Genomic DNA, 9,531 nt, shown 5'->3' with positions numbered 1-9,531 from the left:
CCCTACCTCCCGCGCCCTTCTGCGTCATCTGTGCACTTGGATCCACTTAATATTCACCCCACCCTAGCCCCACAGCACTTAAAGAGATATCCGTAATCTATTTTCATGTCTGTTTCCCCCTCTAGATTGCAAGTTCATTGTGTCCAGAGAACCTGTCTACCAACTCTGTTATATTGTACTCTCCCAAGTGCTTAATACAATGCTCTGCACATAGTAACTGCTGAATAAATATGATTGATTGATTGATGGGAGTCCCTCGTGGATCTCCTTGATACCTCCCAGAGCCTGTCTGTGATCTTGTGGGGAATCAGGGTTTTGTAGCCTCTAGATATCCATGACATTCAGACACTCGGGTGCCCAGAGCCTAGGAGCTGGAGTGACTTTCAACCAATCAATGAATTGCATTTATTGAGTGCTTACTCTGGGCAGATCACTGCACTGAATACTTGGGAGAGTAATAATAATAATAATAATAATGACATTTATTAAGCACTTACTATGTGCAAAGCACTGTTCTAAGCACTGGGGAGGTTACAAGGTGATCAGGTTGTCCCAGTCTTAATCCCCATTTTACAGATGAGGTAACTGAGGCCTAGAGAAGTGAAGTGACTTGCCCAAAGTCACACAGCTGACAAATGGTGGGGCCAGGATTGGAACCCATGACCTTTGACTCCAAAGCCCGGGCTCTTTCCACTGAGCCACACTGCTTCTCTAGAGTACAATACAATGGCATAACGGTCACATTTCCTGCCCACAGTGAGTTTACACTCTGGAGGGGGAGATAGACATTACTTTTAGACTGTGAGCCCACTGTTGGGTAGGGACTGTATATGTTGCCAACTTGTACTTCCCAAGCACTTAGTACAGTGCTCTGCACACAGTAAGAGCTCAATAAATACAATTGATTGATTGATTGATTGATATAAATAAATAAATTACAGATATGTACATCAGTGCTGCGGTGTTGGGAGGGGGGAATAAATAAAGGGAGACGCAGAGGGGAGTGGAAATAAAGGAAAAGAGTGCTTAGTCAGGGTGCCCTCTTGGAAGAGATAGGCCTTAAATGAGGCTTTGTCTTCAAAGTTGGATATGAAGAGGGAGGGTGTGGGCAAGAAAATGGTGGCAAGAAAGAGGAGATCAAGGTACAGTGAATAGACTTTTCTCCTGTAGAGAAATTGAGGAAATTAGACAAGCAGAGTGGCCTAATGGAAAGAGCACGAGCTTGGGAGTCAGAAGGACCTGGGTTCTAATCCCAACTCTCCCAACTGCTTGCTGTGTGACCTTGGGCAAGTCACTTAACTTCTCTGTGCCTCAGTTTCCACAACTGTAACAGAAGGATACCTGTGCTCCCTCCAACTTGGACTGTTAACCCCATGCAGGATAAGGGGCCGTGTCCGACCTAATTAATTTGTACCTACCCTAGCGCTTAGAACGGTGTTTGACTTTATAATAAGCGCTGAACAAATACCATAAAAAAGGAAACAGAAAGAAAGGAGTGAGTGGGACAAGAGAGGGTAGAAGACTCCTGGGAGTGGAGTCAGGAGGCAGAAAGTAATAGAGGATGATGCCATCAGTAGAGTGAAGAGCTCCATGACCTGTCATATGGTTGGCAAAGGCAGAAGCCCCCATCCTTGAGCGTGAGACTTCAGCACCTAGTCTCTGGGGGTCAAACTCCACAGAGCAAGCTGGATGCCCAAAAAAGAGAGGACCAACAGCCCTTTAGCCTTTGAGCAGCATTAATCTACCTGGGGAAGGAGGAGTCAAACACGGGGCTGAAAACTTTATCCTGAAGACGAAGAACGATCCTTCCTGGTACTAAGTTCCCGCAGAGGCAGGGCCCCATCGGCACGAGGAGGCACTATTGGACCTCCCAGGGGGAGAGAGTTCCAGAGGACCTGAACCAGCCAGAGCTAGAATCAATCGATCAATCAATCAATCGTATTTATTGAGCACTTACTGTGTGCAGAGCACTGTACTAAGCTCTTGGGAAGTCCAAGTTGGCAACATATAGAGACAGTCCCTACCCAACAGTGGGCTCACAGTCTAGAAAGGGGGAGACAGAGAACAAAACCAAAACATACTAACAAAATAAAATAAATGGAATAGATATGTACAAGTAAAATAAATACATAAATAGAGTAATAAATATGTACAAACATATATACATATATACAGGTGCTGTGGGGAAGGGAAGGAGGTAAGATGGGGGGATGGAGAGGGGGGAGAGGGGGAGAGGGGGAGAAGGAACCACCTAAAAGGTCTGTGTCGGCCTGGCCCAGCCCTGAAGAGGCAGGGTTGGGGGTTGCCCAGCCCTGAGCTCACTGTGGGCAGGGAATGTGTCTGTTGTATTGTTATATTATGTGCTCTGCACATAGTAAGCGCTCAGTAAATACGATTGATGATATTGTACTCTCCCAAGCGCATAGGACAGTGCTCTGCATGCAGTAAGCATTCAATAAATACAACTGGCTGACTGACTGAGTCAAACACCCCCAGCTAATCCAGCCCCATGGCATTCTGCCCAGGCTCCCAGGTTTAGGGTTCTTCTTCAGAAGTCTAGGGGCCACCAGAACTTGGGCTGGTACAGGGAAAGTATCTACCAACTCTAATATATTGTTGTACTGTACTCTCCCAAGCACTTAGTACAGTTCTCTGCACACGGTAAGCACTCAGTAGATACGATTGCTTGATTAGAGTGCTTAGAACAGTGCTTTGCACATAGTAAGCACTTAATAAATGCCATTATTATCATTAACTGGGATCTGCAGAAGAATGGAAATGTGGAAGTGCCCCTTGCCCCCTTCCACCTGGTGGGTTCTGACTGAGGCCTCCCACAGTACCATCCTTAGGGGAGTGATTCTCTTTCCTTAGAGAAAGGGGTTGGGAAAGTGTTCTATCCCAGAGATGAAAGGATCCAGAAGTGGAAAGGGATTTTCCTCAAACCACTGTTCCCCAGACCAGAGATAAAGAAAAATGTCTGGCTAGTCTGAATTAGGTGGTCTCCTGGTATTTTGGTTCAGACATGAAAACATTTGAGACTGGCTTGAGGGTCTTGGGGTTTTTTTGTTTGCTTTATGGTATTTGTTTAGACTTGGAGCCCACTGTTGGGTAGGGACTGTCTCTATATGTTGCCAATTTGTACTTCCCAAGCGCTTAGTGCAGTGCTCTGCACACAGTAAGCGCTCAATAAATACGATTGATGATGATTTGTTTAGCACTTATTGTGTGTCAATCACTGTTCTAAGCTCTACTCTAAGTGCTTAGAGCAGGGTTTGACACATAGTAAGCACTTAACAATTACCATAAAAAAAAGGGCCAGTGCAGTTGGGCCACTGCCAAACTAAAATAGGGGCTGGGTGAGTCTCACTCACAAGCCTACTGGGCAGGAAAAGGGTTTCCTGGTTCTCTTGCCCATCTTCCACTTAACCTGCTGGGTGCCTTGGGCAAGTCACTTAACTTCTCTGAGACCCAATCTCCTCATCTGTAAAATGTGGATTAAATACCTGTTCTCTCTTCCTCTTAGACTGTGAGCTCCCATGTGGGCCAGGGACTGTGTCTGGCCTAATTGTCTTGTGTCTACCCCTAGTGCGTAGGGTAGTGCTTTTCTCATAGTAATCACTTAATAAATGCAACAATTATAGGCCAGCCCTACATCAGGTTGAGAGGTTCAAGCTAATAGAGGGATCTAAAAAATTCATAGGAGTCTGAATGCACGTGAAAATTGACCAGCTTTGGGGGAGTTGCTACAGGAAAATGACAAATAACAAACTGTATTACCAGCTCATTATTATCCCTGTGGGCCCCAGAGGATGCTATAAGGGCGGGTGGAATTGGTTTAAAAGTGGAAGGAAGGAACCCTCACCAATTGAGGGAAGTTGCTCAGGAATCAAGCCAGCTGGGCAGAGATCTTATTAAAGAAAGACCTCAGGAAATAGCAAGTGAAGTTTGCTAAGGTTGCCGGTTGCAAAAGAGCAAATTTGATAAGATCTGCCAAGAGACTGGGATTTTTAAATAGGTTTAAACATGAAAACCCACTACAATAACAAAGCAGGTTTTCAACTAAAAGGAGAAAATGGACTGAGATTAACTAGGAGTTAATAGTATTATGAGGAAGGGAATGGTATCAAATTGAAGGCGTGACATGTATTAATGAGCCAATAGAGTACTGAAATAATGCTAGATGACTCGTCAGACCCCTTAGTAACCCGGTAACGCAACAGGCTTTTGTACTTATTGTGCCACTGAGAGAAGTTGCAGTGAAAAGTGAGCACCCGCGACAATAGCCGTGTAGGAAACTGGATGCATCGGAAAGCTGATTCCCGATCTTGCCTCCATGACGTGGTTAAAAGGGTGTCTAGGTTCAACTGCTTCTTGAGGAAAATATGAATCAAAAAACTTTGGCTTTCCAAAAATAGCGACTGAAGTGGGTTCTGCGAACACAATGACATGAGGGCCCAGCCCAGTTGACAGCTTTGGAGAGAGGAAGATCTCCTGATTAGCTTTTTAACTCTGAGCTATTCTTAGGCTAGTGGAGCCCACTGACTCCTCAATCACAAAGTGACACCTCTAAGGGCAAGAACTAGGATGTGGGATTCACTTATCCATTCTGTAAACAGTGGGAACATGGCATTACACCAAGTTGGGTCCTAATTCAGCTGAAAAGAAATGATGTTATCTTCGCAATAGACTGAGGGCTAAAAAAGAGTATTGGGTGAATTAAGCAGCCTGGAAAAGGGTGCTTCCAGACAAAAGATTTATGCAGAAAAGGAGTCAACAGATATTTGGCTTCCAACTGTATTCCGGTTGCTACCTAGTGTTGCTAAGGCTGAGTCTAGTCTCCATGGATTTAGAAACAGGGTCACTCCTATTGTGTGGAATGGGTAGGTCTGTATTTCAGTTAGGACCTTCCTCTGCATTTCTTCAATCAATCAATCAATCAATCGTATTTATTGAGTGCTTACTATGTGCAGAGCACTGTACTAAGCGCTTGGGAAGTACAAATTGGCAACACATAGAGACAGTCCCTACCCAACAGTGGGCTCACAGTCTAAAAGGGGGAGACAGAGAACAGAACCAAACATACCAACAAAATAAAATAAATAGGATAGAAATGTACAAGTAAAATAAATAAGTAAATAAATAAATAAATTTATTTATATATATTAAATAAATAATAAATTCTTCCTCTCTAGACCTCACTGAAAGAGTCTGTATAGCAAACTGGGACTGAGGAGGCAAAGGCAGCGATTCTCAACCTTCTCAGTTTCGGGTGTCTGAAGCAGGTGAGCCTTTTATCAGCACTGACTCCTAAAAATCTCTTTTGCTTTCATAAACAATTGCTGTAGCTCACACTGAAGGAAATATTCAATAATACAGAGAAAGAAAACTCATCCATACAAGCCATGGTATTTGAAGCCCAAGTTGAAGTCTCTCTTCAACTTTGCCAGGAGGTTACGGACCTCAAACTCATGGCTGCTTCCCCGACCAAACCTCCGTCTCCCACAAATCTGCCCAACTTCAGTGCTCCTCATCTTCAAAGCCCTCCTAAAATCCCACCTCCTACAGCATGTCTTTCCCAATTAATTCCCAAAACTCCAAGTTGTATCAACTGTACAGCCACCTCAACCACTTATGCATCTATTCATATCTGCCGTCAGCATTTTCTCTTTTTATGGTATTTTTTAAGTGCTTACTATGTGCCAGGCACTATTCTTAGGGTTGGGGTGGATACAAACAGACACAGTCCCTGTCCCACAGAGGGCACACAGTCTTAATCTCCACTTTACAAATGAGGAAGTGACTTGCCCAAAGTGGAACAGGGCTCAGACCCCATGTCCTTCTGACTCCCAAGTCTGCGCCTTATCCATTAGGCCACCCAACTTCTCTGTTTTGAATATGTGTCTATTCAACTATATGTTCAAGTGTTTATTCTGATTCCATTCATTGTAAATATTTGTCTCCCCTGTTAAATTATAAGATTGTTGCGCACAAGGATTGTATATTTTGATTATACTGTACTTACCCAAGCTCTTAGGACATTGCATTGCACTCTTAAGATATTTAATAAGTACCATTACCACAACCATTTCCATTAGTGGAGAAAAGATCCAGGAAGATACATGATTAGAGAGCGGTATCTTTCTCCTTCAGAGAGAACATCTTGAACCTTGACCCTACTGTGAGGGGCAAAGGGAAGCCATTAGGCAAATTAAAGTCTTAGAGGAGAGGTGGTCATTTAATAATTCTCAAATACCTTTGGGTGAAGCCATAATGGAAGAGATGATGGAAACTCCAGAAACCCCAACAAGAAAAAGTAGTGGCAGAGGACAAAGCGCTAAGAAAGCCTTGCTTACTGTACCAGGATTTGAGGCATTCAGGAGGTGTTTTCTTTTGTCATTTTGCTGCTGCTATTTCTCTCTCTGCTTTTCCAGAAGAACAGCCAGACAGTTTGTTTTTTTTTAATGGTATTTGTTACATGCTTACTACGTGCCAGCAACTGTACTAAGCATTGAGGTACATACAAATTAATCAGATTGGACACAGTCAATGTCCCACATGGGGCTTACAGTCTTAATCGCCATTTTACAGATGAGGCACAGAGAAAGTAAGTGACTTGTCCAAGGTCACCCAGCAGGCAATTATTGTGTGTGTATGTGTGTGTGTGTGTGTGTGTGTGTGTGTGTGCGTGTGTGTGTTTACAGGGTGGTGGAGGGGTGGAGGGAGAAGAATTTGTGTATATGTGAGGGGAGCTGGTTGAATGTACGATAGGAAGGGATGTACTTCAGGAGAAATCATAAGAAGGACAGTGTCTAAAACGTTAAAAAAAATCTCTGCCTTAGAGGAAGCCAAACTAGGACTCAGTGAAGGGGAAAATCATCATTATCCTTTTAGGAAACAGTCTCCCCCTGTAAAGCGTATTTTTCCCACTCCACTCAGATTCAGGGAGAAGATCAGGGTAGAGACCAGGAAAATCAGAACAATCGATACCCTGAGTGGCTGGAAACCTCAATTTTCAGGGTTGTCCTGGCTAAATTAAAATATGAGGTCTTACCCGGGGCACCCTTCAAGGTATATAACAATAATAATAATAATAATAATAATAATAATGGCATTTATTAAGCACTTACTATGAGCAAAGCACTGTTCTAAGTGCTGGGGAGGTTACAAGGTGATCAGGTTGTCTCACGGGGAGCTCACAGTCCTAATCCCCATTTGACAGATGAGGTAACTGAGGCACAGAGAAGTGAAGTGACTTGCCCAAAGTCACACAGCTGACAAGTGGCAGAGCCGGGATTTGAACCCTTGATCTCTGACTCCAAAGCCCTTGCTCTTTCCACTGAGCCACACCGTATATTCTATTCACTCATCTCTGTCTCAGCCAGTGCGCAGGACTCCTCTCTGGAGGCCTCAGCTTCTAAGCAACAACCTCCAAGGGAACTCAAAGTCTGGCTTAGAAAGAGTTATCACTTAGCAATTTCTCCTGAATGAAGAACTTCATTTGTTTTTAATGTGTTTTAATTTGCTTAATACAGTGTTCTGCACAAAAGTGCTCCATAAATATGATTGATTGACTGATTGGTCATTGGTAATTTTAGAGAGACACCCCCTCAGCAAAGTAGCTCAGAGTAGAATCCAGAGAAACGGGGCATCTTTCAGCTTCCTCAGGATGAAAACATTGCTTTTGCCAGAGGACTTTCCACTGCCATAGGGTGCCCAAGCCCACCTCAACCCAGCGCCAAGTCATCTCTGAGTCAGAAGTCTGGTTCCTCCAGGGGAATCCTGCCCTCGCTGTGTTCACAAGCCAGGATGATCTCAGAGATAGAGATAGTAAGGAGCATCACAATCCAAAGATTACCCAGAGATCTAGCTTTCCACAGTAGCATCACAGGAAGCGATGGCGCCTACCTTTTTCCATGGAAAGCATTTTTATCCAATGAATCCCTGACACTGTTTTCCAGTTATTCCCCTTCTCCACCCTGAGGAAATGATGTATTTTCCCTCCTCCTTTTTACTGCAGTTTTTCCAATTTTTCCATGTGGGGTTGGTAAGCAGGCCCTAGGGGCCCCAGATCAGCTCTTCGCAGCCAACAACCCTCATAGGAAGCCCTTCTGTCTGAGTGCCCTAGTCCTTCAGTTTCCGGGTGGTTTTCCAGATTGGCCTGATGAAGTGAATCCCATTTCAAAGGCCACATATCCTGCCTCATGATGACTTCACAAACTGCTCAGTCTACAGGTTCTTTCTGGCCAGACCCAAGGCTCTGAAATTCCCCTAACAAGTGACAAATTAAAATACAACAGACAAAATGCCTGGTAAAAATACAGATGCCTGGTGTACAGGTATATCTTAGGGTTATAGCTCTCTTTCTAAGATAGTTTGAGTGCCCAGGGACAGATTGGTGGACTAGAAAACTTCTTGAGATCTCTTCCAGCTACAGGATTTCATGATTTAATATTCAAAGCTCATAATTTTAACATTCAAGAAAGGGTGTCACAGGGGACTGACTCCCATGGTCTGTTAGGCCAGGGATGGGGGCAGTCAAAGGATTTGGTCCCATAGGATCAGCCTCAAAATGGAGTGAGTTTAGCCACAGGAAGCAGCATAGCCTAGAGGATAGAGCAAAGGCCTGGGAGTTGGAAGGTCATGGATTCTAATCCTATCTCTGCCACTTGTCTGCTGGGTGAGCTTGGGCAAATCACTTCACTTCTCCGTGCCTCAGTTACCTCATCTGTAAAACGGGGATAAAGACTGTGAGCCCCATGTGGAACGTGGGCTGTGTTCAACATGATTAATTTATATCTACCCCCAGTGCTTAGTACAGGGCCTAGCACACAGTAAGCAATTTAGAAATACCATTTAAAAAAGCAAAAAAAAAAGAAGAAGAACAATCAACCAGCATGTCACTGGGGCCTATGTCCATTGGGCTAGTGACCAAAGTGCCCATCCTCTCTAAAATGGGCAATGAGAGTGACAAAATGTGATAACTGTGGTATTTGTTAAGCTCTTATTTCCATGTCAGACAAGTGGCAGAACCGGATTTAGAACCCATTACCACTGAATCAATCAATTGTATTTATTGGGCACTTACTATGTACAGAGCGCTGGACTAAGAGCTTGGGAGAGTACAGTGCAACAGAATTAGAAGACACGTTCCCTTCCCATGATGAGCTTCAGTCTAGAGAAGAGCTGGACAAAGAGAAAATGAAGGTTCTGGGGTCGCCTGTTTCAGGGAAGATATCTGCTAACCATATGTCTCTCTCCTCTCCTTGCTAGTCTCTCTTTTTGCCTCTCTGTCTCTTTAACTCTCACATCAGGAGAAGTGGGCTCTAACCCCAGATCCACCACTTGCCTGCTGTGTGGCTATGGGCAAGTCCCTTCACTTCTCTGTGCCTCAGTTTCCTCAGCGGCAAAATGGGGATTAAATATCCGGTCTCCCACCCCCACCTTAGACTGTGAGAGTGAGTCCCATGTGGGACAGATACTATGTCTGAACTGATTATCTTGTATCCAGCCCGGTGCTTAGTATGCTGTTTG

Source organism: Tachyglossus aculeatus, chromosome 5, assembly GCF_015852505.1.
Source record: "Tachyglossus aculeatus isolate mTacAcu1 chromosome 5, mTacAcu1.pri, whole genome shotgun sequence".
Taxonomy (NCBI): Eukaryota; Metazoa; Chordata; class Mammalia; order Monotremata; family Tachyglossidae; genus Tachyglossus; species Tachyglossus aculeatus.
This window is presented reverse-complemented; position numbering follows the sequence as displayed.